This window comes from Vulpes vulpes, chromosome 7 (genome assembly GCF_048418805.1).
Source record: "Vulpes vulpes isolate BD-2025 chromosome 7, VulVul3, whole genome shotgun sequence".
Lineage (NCBI taxonomy): Eukaryota > Metazoa > Chordata > Mammalia > Carnivora > Canidae > Vulpes > Vulpes vulpes.
In genome coordinates this window covers 18,684,054-18,693,493 of record NC_132786.1, presented here as the reverse complement: position 1 = coordinate 18,693,493, position 9,440 = coordinate 18,684,054, and positions in this window count along the sequence as shown.

Sequence of the window (9,440 nt, the reverse complement as noted above, 5' to 3'; positions counted from 1 at the left end):
TCTAATTTTTCCTGCTCATTTTCCCTCCTTTCCCTTATAACCCCTTTCCCTATTTATTATAATGTACATGAGTTTGTCTTTGTGGAATTTTGAGGTAGTTATATTAACATCTGCTTTTTTTTCTTTTTTAATATTTATTTATTTGACAGAGACAGTACAAGCAGGGAAGCTGCAGGCAGAGGGCAGAGGGAGAAGCAGACTTCCCACTGAGCAGGGAGCCTGATGTGTGCTTGATCCCACAATGTCAGGATCATGATCTGAGCCGAAGGCAGACACTTAATGGACTAAGCCACCCTGGTGACCATCTTGTGTTTTTTATTTTAGCCATTCTCACTGGTGTGAAGCGATATCTTATTGTGGTTTTGATTTGCATTTCCCTGATGATGAGTGATGATGAGCATCTTTTCATTTGTCTGTTGTCTGTATGTCTTTTTTGGAGAGATGTCTGTGCATGTCTTCTGAGCATTTTTAATTGAATTATTTGCTTTGTGTTTTTGGGTGTTGAGTTTTATAGGTTCTTTATATATTTTGGATACTAACCATTTATTTGAAATATCATTTGCAAATCTCTTCTTCCATTCAGTAGGCTGCCTTTTGGTTTTGTTGATTGCTTTCCTTCTGTGTGGAATCTTTTTATTTTGATATAGTCCTAATATTTTTTCCCAATATTTATTTTTGATTGGGTAATATCAGAAAATTACTGCTTGTGTTCTTTTCCAGGATTTTGTGGCTTCAGGTATAACATGTAGGTCTTTAATCCATTTTGAATTTATTTTTGTGTATGGTGTAAGAAAATGGCCCAGTTATATTCTTTCGCATGTTGCTGTCTAGTTTTCCCAACATCATTTTTGGAGACTGTCTTTTTCCCGTGGGATATTCATTCCTGCTTTGTCAAAGATTAATTGACCATATAATTGTGGGTTTATTTCTGGGTTTTCTATTCTGTTCTATTGATCTATGTATCTATTTTTGTGCCAATGCCATACTGTTTTGATTACTCCAGTTTTGTAATATAATTTGAAGTATGGAATTGTGATGCCTCTAGCTTTTCTTTCTTTCTTTCTTTCTTTCTTTCTTTCTTTCTTTCTTTCTTTCTTTTTTTTAAGTTTTATTTATTTATTCATGAGACACACATAGAGAGAGAGGCAGAGACACAGGCAGAGGGAGAAGCAGGCTCCATGCAGGGAGCCCAACTTCGGACTTGATCCCGGGTCTCCACGATCACGCCCTGGGCTGAAGGTGGCACTACACCACTAAGCCACCGGGGCTCCCTGGCATATAGTTTTTCATACTATTCTTGTAACGATTGTTTGTATTTCTCTGGTATTGGTCATTATTTCTTCTCTTAATTGTGATTTTATTTAACTCTTTTTTCTTTTTTTCTTGATAAGTCTGACTAGAGGTTTATCAATTTTCTTGACTTTTTCAAAGAACCAGCTCCTGATTTCATTGATCTGCTCTATTGTTTTTGTTGTTGTTTTTATACCATTTATTTGTGCTCTAATCTTTATTATTTCCTTACTTCTGTTAGTTTTAGGTTTTAGTGTTCTTTTTCTAGCTCCTTTAGGTTAGTTTATTTGAGATTTTTCTTCTTGAGGGAGGCCTGTATTGCTATAAATTTCCTTCTTAGCACTGCTTTTGTTGCATCCCAGAGGTTTTGAACCATTCTGTTTTCATTTTCATTTGTTTCCATGTACTTAAAAAAAATTCTTCTTTTATTTCCTGCTTGACTCATTTATTATTTAATAGCATATTATTTATTTATAAAATATTTTATTTATTTATTCATGAGAGACACTGATAGAGAGAGAGAGAGGCAGAGACACAGGCAGAGTGAGAAGCAGGCTCCATGCAGGGAGCTTGACGTGGGACTCAATCCCGGGACTCCAGGATCATGCCTTGGGCTGAAGGCGGCACTAACTCATGAGCCACCCAGGCTGCCCCTAGCATATTATTTAACCACCATCTATTTGTGGTCTTTCCCAATTTTTTCTTGTAGTTGACTTCTAGTTTCATAGCATTGTGGTCAGAAAAGATGCATGGTATGACTTTGATCTTTCTTTAATTTATTGGGGCATGGGGATCCCTGGGTGGCGCAGCGGTTTGGCGCCTGCCTTTGGCCCAGGGCGCGATCTGGAGACCCGGGATCGAATCCCACGTCAGGCTCCCGGTGCATGGAGCCTGCTTCCCCTCTGTCTGTGTCTCTGCCTCTCTCTCTCTCTCTGTGACTATCATAAATAAATAAAAAATTAAAAAAAATTGGTACTCAGAAGCTATTTACATCAATAATAAAACATTTTAAAAATAAAAAATAAAAAAAATTTATTGGGGCATGATTGATAGCCTAATATATGATCTATTTGGAGAATGTTCCATGTGCACCTGAAAAGAATGTATATTCTTTTTTTGGATGGAATATTCTGAATACATCTGTTTTAAACATCTGGTTCATTGTGTCATTCAAAGCCATTGTTTCCTTGTTGATTTTCTGTTTAGATGATCTGTCCATTGATATAAATGGGGTATAAAGTCCACTACTATTACTATATTATTTTCGATCAGTTCCTTTATGTTTACTAACTTTTATGTATTTCAGTGCTTCCAAGTTGGTGCATAAATATTTACAATTGTTATATCTTCTTATTGGATTGTCCCCTTCATTATTGTATAGTGTCCTTTGTCTCTTGTAGTTTTTGTTTTGTTGTTTACTTATTTATTTACTTTTTTTTATTTTTTAAAACAATTTATTTATTTATTTTTTTATGATAGTCACAGAGAGAGGCGCAGAGACATAGGCAGAGGGAGAAGCAGGCTCCATGCACCGGGAGCCCGACGTGGGACTCGATCCCAGGTCTCCAAGATCGCGCCCTGGGCCAAAGGCAGGCGCGAAACCGCTGCGCCACCCAGGGATCCCCTATTTACTTTTATATTTAAAATAGGCTCCATGCACAGTGTGGAGCCCAACACAAGGCCTGAACTTAGAACTGTGAGATCAAGACCTGAGCTAATATCAAGAGTTGGATGCTTAACTAACTGAGCTGCGCAGGCACCCCTATAGTCTTTGTTTTATTTTTTTATTTTTTATTTTTATTTATTTATTTATTTTTAAGATTTTATTTATTTATTCATAGAAACACACAGAGAGAAGCAGAGACACAGGCAGAGGGAGAAGCAGGCTCCATGCAGGAAGCCTGACGCGGGACTCGATCCCAGGTCTCTGGGATCAGACCCTGGGCTGCAGGTGGCGCTAAACCGCTGCGCCACCGGGGCTGCCCTATTTTTTTATTTTTTAAAGATTTTACTTATTTATTCGTGAAAGACACAGAAGAGAGAGAGAAAGAGGCAGAGACACAGGCAGAGGAAGAAGCACGCTCCATACAGGGAGCTCGACGTGGGACTCGATCCCAGGGCTCCAGGATCACACCCTGGGCCAAAGGCTGGCGCTAAACCACTGAGCCACCCAGGGATTCCCTAGTCTTTGTTTTAAAGTCTATTTTGTCCAATAAAAGTATTTCTACTCCAGCTTTCTTTTGACATCCACTTGCATGATAAATAATTCTTTATTCCCTCACTATCTGCAGGTATGTTTAGGCCTCTAAATGATCTCTTGTACAAGGCAGCATATAGATGGATCTCGGTTGTTGTTGCTTTTTCCATCCTGTCATCCTATGTCTTTTGACTGGAGCATTTAGTCCATTTATTTATTTATTTAATTTTAAAAGATTTTATTTATTCATGAGAGAAACACACACACAGAGAGAGAGGGGCAGAGAGACACAGGCAGAGGGAGAAGCAGGCTCCATGCAGGGAGCCTGATGTGGGACTCAATCCCAGGTCTCCAGGATCAGGCCCTGGGCTGAAGGTGGCGCTAAACTGCTGAGCCACCTGGGCTGCCCCATTTAGTCCACTTATATTCAAAGTAATTATTTATAGATACATATTTTTTAAAGATTTTATTTATTTATTCATGAGAGACACACAGAGAGAGAAGCAGAGACATAGGCAGAGAGAGAAGGAGACTTCCCACAGGGAGCCTGATGCGGGATTTGATTCCACGACCCTGGGATCACAATCCAAGCCAAAGGCAGATGCTCAACCACTGAGCCCCCCAGGTGTCCCTGGTAGATACGTATTTATTGCCATTTTATTACTTGTTTTGTGGTTTCTGAAGATTTTCTCTGATCTTTTTTGTCTTTCTTTCATGGTTTGTTGGGTTTGTTAAGTGATATATTTGGATTTCTTTCTCTTTATTCTTTGCGTATTTATTAGTGGTTTTTGACTTGTGATTACCATTAGGTTTGTATATAACATCTGCATATAGCAGTCTCTATTAAGTTGATGATCATTTAAGTTCGAACCCATTCTTTACTTCTCCCCACATTTTAGGTATATGGTGTCATATATTACATCATTTTATTTTGTGAGTTCCCTGAATGATTTTTTCAGAAATATTCATTGTTACTGCTTCTGTGTTTCCTACCTTCATTTCTGTCATGTTGGTTTTTCCTTTCCACTCAAAGAGTCCCCTTTAATAATTCTTTCAGGGCTGGTTTTGTGGTCATGAACTCGTTTAGTTTTTGTTTGGGAAACCCTTTATCTCTCCATCTATCCTGAATGATAGCCTTGCTAAATATTATTGGCTGCAGATTTTTCTCATTCAGCACTTTGAATATATCATGCCACTCCTTTCTGGCTTGGAAGGATTATGCTGAAAAATCTGCTGATAGTCTTATGTGGTTCCTTTTATGTAATTGTTTTTTGTCTTGCTCCTTTTAGGACTTTTTATTACTATATTTTGTCATTTTAGTTACAATATGTCTTTAAAAAAAGATTTTCTTTATTTATTCATAAAAAACACAGAGAGAGTCAGAGACATAGAGGGAGAAGTAGGCTCCCTGCAGTGAGCTCGATGTGGAACTCATCCCAGGATCCTGGGATCACGCCCTGAGCCGAAGGCAGATACCCAGGTGTCCCGAGTTATAATATGTCTTGGTATGGATCTGCTTTTATCGATTTTGTTGGGGGTTCTCTGTGTCTCCTGAATCTGATTATCTGTTTCCTTCCCCCAGATGTGGGAAGTTTTCAGCTTTTATTTCTTCAAATAAATTCTCTGCTCCCTTTTTTCTCTTCTTCTGGGACTCCTATAATATGAATGTTTTTACAGTTGATGAAATCACTAAGTTCCCTAAATCTGTTCTCATTTTGCATAATTATTTTTTTCCTCTCTTTTGTTTTACTTTCCATTTCTCTGTCTTCTAGGTCATTAATTCATTCTCTGCTTCCTCCACTCTGCTGTTCATTCTATCAAGCATGTATTCATTTTTTTTTATTGAGCCCTTTATCTCTACTATTTTATTCCTTATCTCTATGTTAATGATCTGACTGATGTTCTCCTCTCTTTTCTCAAGTCCAGTGAGTATCCTTATGATCATTGCTTTAAGTTCTCCATCAGGCATGTTACTTATATCTGTTTTGCTCAGATCTCCTGCCATGGCCTTGTCCTATTCTTTCATTTGGGACAAATTCCTCTGTCTTTTCATTTTGTCTAAGTCTTTGTGCCTGTTTCTGTATGTTAGGAAAGTCTGCTATGTCTCCTGTTCTTTTTTTTTTTTTAATATTTTATTTATTTATTCATGAGAGACAGAGAGAGAGAAAGGCAGAGACACAGGCAGAGGGAGAAGCAGGCCCCATGCAGGGAGCCTGATGTGGGACTCGATCCTGGGTCTCCAGGATCACACCCTGGACTGAAGTTGGCGCTAAACCCCTGAGCCACTGGGGCTGCCCATGCCTCCTGTTCTTAAGGGTAATTTCTTATGAAGAAAAGGTCCTGGAGTGCCCTACTTTGTAGTGTTGTCTGTTCTTTGGGGCCTGGCACTTCTGGGAGAACCTCCAAAGGGTTCTGTGTACTCTCTCCTGTTGTGTCCTAGCCACTCTATCCTTCAGGACAGTCATCTGTAGAGGTTCTTTCTGCCTGTCATAGGCAAGTTTTGGTTCTTGGCCTGAATGTGGCATGTTTTGCACTAGATGTGCTTGTGAATTGAGACTCGTTGTACCACCACCAGAACTAAGGCCTTGTAAAATTCCTGGTTGTGAGACTCGGTGTTGGCAGGGGTTTGGGTTGCCTCAGCGGGCCCACTGCACTGGAACTGGGAAGAGTGGTTCCACCAGAGTTTGGAGAGGGTCAGGGTTTGGTATAGCAAGTTAAGTAGTGAGTGTTTGCCCTATGTTTATATGTAATGACGACCAGTGGAGGGAAATGGCTCCTGACAGTTTCTTTGTTCCTGGAGGGGTCTCTTGAGAATGCTGCCTCTTTGGGGCATGCTCTGAGATGAGTAACTAACATCCCCACTGTGTGCCCCATCCACTCTTCATATTGCTGTTTCCATTCTGTATGTCTGTGGGCTATTTACCCCGACTTCTCTCCAAAAGCAGCCCTAATGTCCTCCAAGCTCTCCCACAGCCAAGCATGCTGATCTTTAAAACTTCAGGCTTTTTTTTTTTTTTTTAATTATTTTATTTGAGAGAGAAGGAGAACACAACTAGGGGGAGGAGCGGAGGGAGAAGAACAGATTCCCCACTGGGCAGGGAGCCCAATGTAGGGCTTGATCCCAGAACTCTGGGATCATGACCTGAGCTCAACATACTTAACTAACTGAGCCACTTAGGCACCCCAAAATTCCAGGCTTTAATCCCCTCTCACTTTCCAAGCCAATTGCTATGTGGATTCATTTTCTCTATATACTTCCCTGTGTGCTAGTTTGTCTCTTGTGCTTCTCCAAGTGTGCAGCTGTCTCCTCATTGCAGCACCCAGGATCCATTTCTTTTCCTTTCTTTTTATTTTTAGATTTTATTTATTTATTCATGAGAGACAGAGAGCGAGAGAGAGAGGGAGAGACACAGGCAGAGGGAGAAGCAAGCTCCATGCAGGGAGCCCGATGTGGGACTCAATCCTTGGACTCCAGGATCACGCCCCAAGCCAAAGGCAGGCGCCAAAACGCTGAGCCACCCAGGCATCCCCCAGGATCCATTTCTTATCCCAAGTTACAACTCTTTTCCTATCTTCTATTTGGCCTCTTCTCTACCTTCAGTTGTGGAATTTGTTCTGTCTTCAGATCAATTCCTGGTGTATTTGGGATGATTTGATAGTTATCTAGTTGTATTGGTGTTATGAGAAGAGCCTAGAGTCCTCCTACTCCACCACCATTTCCCTTCCACTGAGTTGTTGATATTTTTAAGTTGCATGAGCTCTTTATATAGTACATAAATTAAACACTTGTTTTTTTTTTTTTAAACAATTTTTTAAAATTTATTTATGATAGTCACAGAGAGAGAGAGGCAGAGACACAGACAGAGGGAGAAGCAGGCTCCATGCACCGGGAGCCCGATGTGGGATTCGATCCCGGGTCTCCAGGATCGCGCCCTGGGCCAAAGGCAGGCGCCAAACCGCTGCGCCACCCAGGGATCCCAACACTTGTTTTTCACATAATATATACTTTACCTAGAAAGAATATCTGCCATTTAGCATCTTGCCAAATAGAAATTTAAAATTTTTATATGAACATGTTCAGTGTTTTATGACTTTTGGTTTTGGCATCTTGCTTAGAAAGGCTCTCCTCTCTCTGTTTTTTTTTTTTTTTTTTTTTTTAATCCTTCACAGTTTTTGAAGAAATCTTCATGAAAGAAACAATAATGCCTCAAAACTTCAGCCTGGCTTTGGAAGCATTTTGTATCTTTTTTTTTTTTTAAGATTTTATTTATTTATTCATTCATGATAGTCACACACAGAGAGAGAGAGAGGCAGAGACACAGGCAGAGGGAGAAGCAGGCTCCATGCACCAGGAGCCCGACGTGAGATTCGATCCCAGGTCTCCAGGATCGCGCCCTGGGCCAAAGGCAGGCGCTAAACTGCTGCGCCACCCAGGGATCCCATTTTGTATCATTTTTAAGATACTTTTGGTTCACTGGCATTTTCTTTTTTCTTTCTTTTTTATTTTTTTAAAGATTTTATTTATTTATTCATAGAGACAGAGAGAGAGAGAGAGAGAGAGAGAGGCAGAGGCACAGGCAGAGGGAGAAGCAGGCTCCATGCAGGGAGCCTGACATGGGACTCCATCCAGGGTCCCCAGGATCAAACCCCGGGCTACAGGCAGCGCTAAACTGCTGCTCCACCAGGGCTGCCCGGTTCACTGGCATTTTCACAGCACAAAGTACTTACTAAATTGGCACACTTGTGGAATTTCTCAGCATTGGCACAGTAGAGGCTGTTTTGAGATTTATCAGAGGAAACTTTTGACCATGTCTGGGGGGTTGCAAATCCCAAAGGAACACTCTCTGTTACTTCCAAAATGAGACTTTCACACTGGATTTCTCCAAGTTTCACTGTCCAAGAAATACAAATTTTCACACCATGAAAGCAAAAAATATAGCCAGGACAACAAAGGTCATTTAATTCGATAAGATGATGAGCAACAACAAGTTTCCAAGGCTTCCAATGATCACTTTTTTCAAATCCACATTTTACAAATTCGTATATGCCTCTAAGGGAGTTTTTTCAGGAACTCTCTATCTGGATTATTATTACATTTTCTCCAACAGTCACAGGCAGAGAGCTTTGAATTAACTTATTTTTTCTTATGTTCACTGTAACTGGAAAAGCTTCCTTGATGTAAGATTAGGAGGGCCAGATCTTTAGAAAGGAAAAGGTAATCTGACTACCAAGTGATGCATTTTTGCCCATTACAGCTGGTAGGCCTAACTAATACGGTTTCCAAACAAAACACTATGACAGAGATCTGTTAATGTGCAACCAGGGACCAAGCTGCCACATTCTCCCCAAATTCCTGCATTCAATATAGACTCCCCCATTCATTCCTGTTTGGAAAACAGGATTTTGTCTCCTGCTTATTAAGGAGAAAACAGCAATATTTGCCTCTATTTAGTGATGCAAATCAGACTTCAAACTTGATAAGTGTAACCATTACAGTCTTAACTGCAGCTTAGAGTGTTTTCTCTTTGGGAATTAATATACATCTATCTCCTTATTTCTAGCACCTACTGGACCTAAGAACAGTGAACAATGAATCCCAGTAACTTGAACAGATCCTGGCTTAGTAACCCCTGGAGAGAAAAAGTAGAAATAAAACATTAGAGTAGCATAGGTAAGTGTAGGTAAGATTCTCCCTCCTTATATGAGAGTATGTGTGATTTTTCAGAATCTTGGTTTCTCTCTTTTTTTTTAAAGACTTATTTATTTATTCATTCAGAGAGAGAGAGAGAGAGAGAGAGAGAGAGAGGCGGAGACACAGGCAGAGGGAGAAGCAGGCCCCATGCAGGAAGCCCGATGCGGACTCGATCCTGGGTTTCCAGGATCATACCCCAGGCTGCAGGCGGCACTAAACCTCTGCGCCACCAGGGCTGCCCAGAATCTTGGTTTCTCTTAA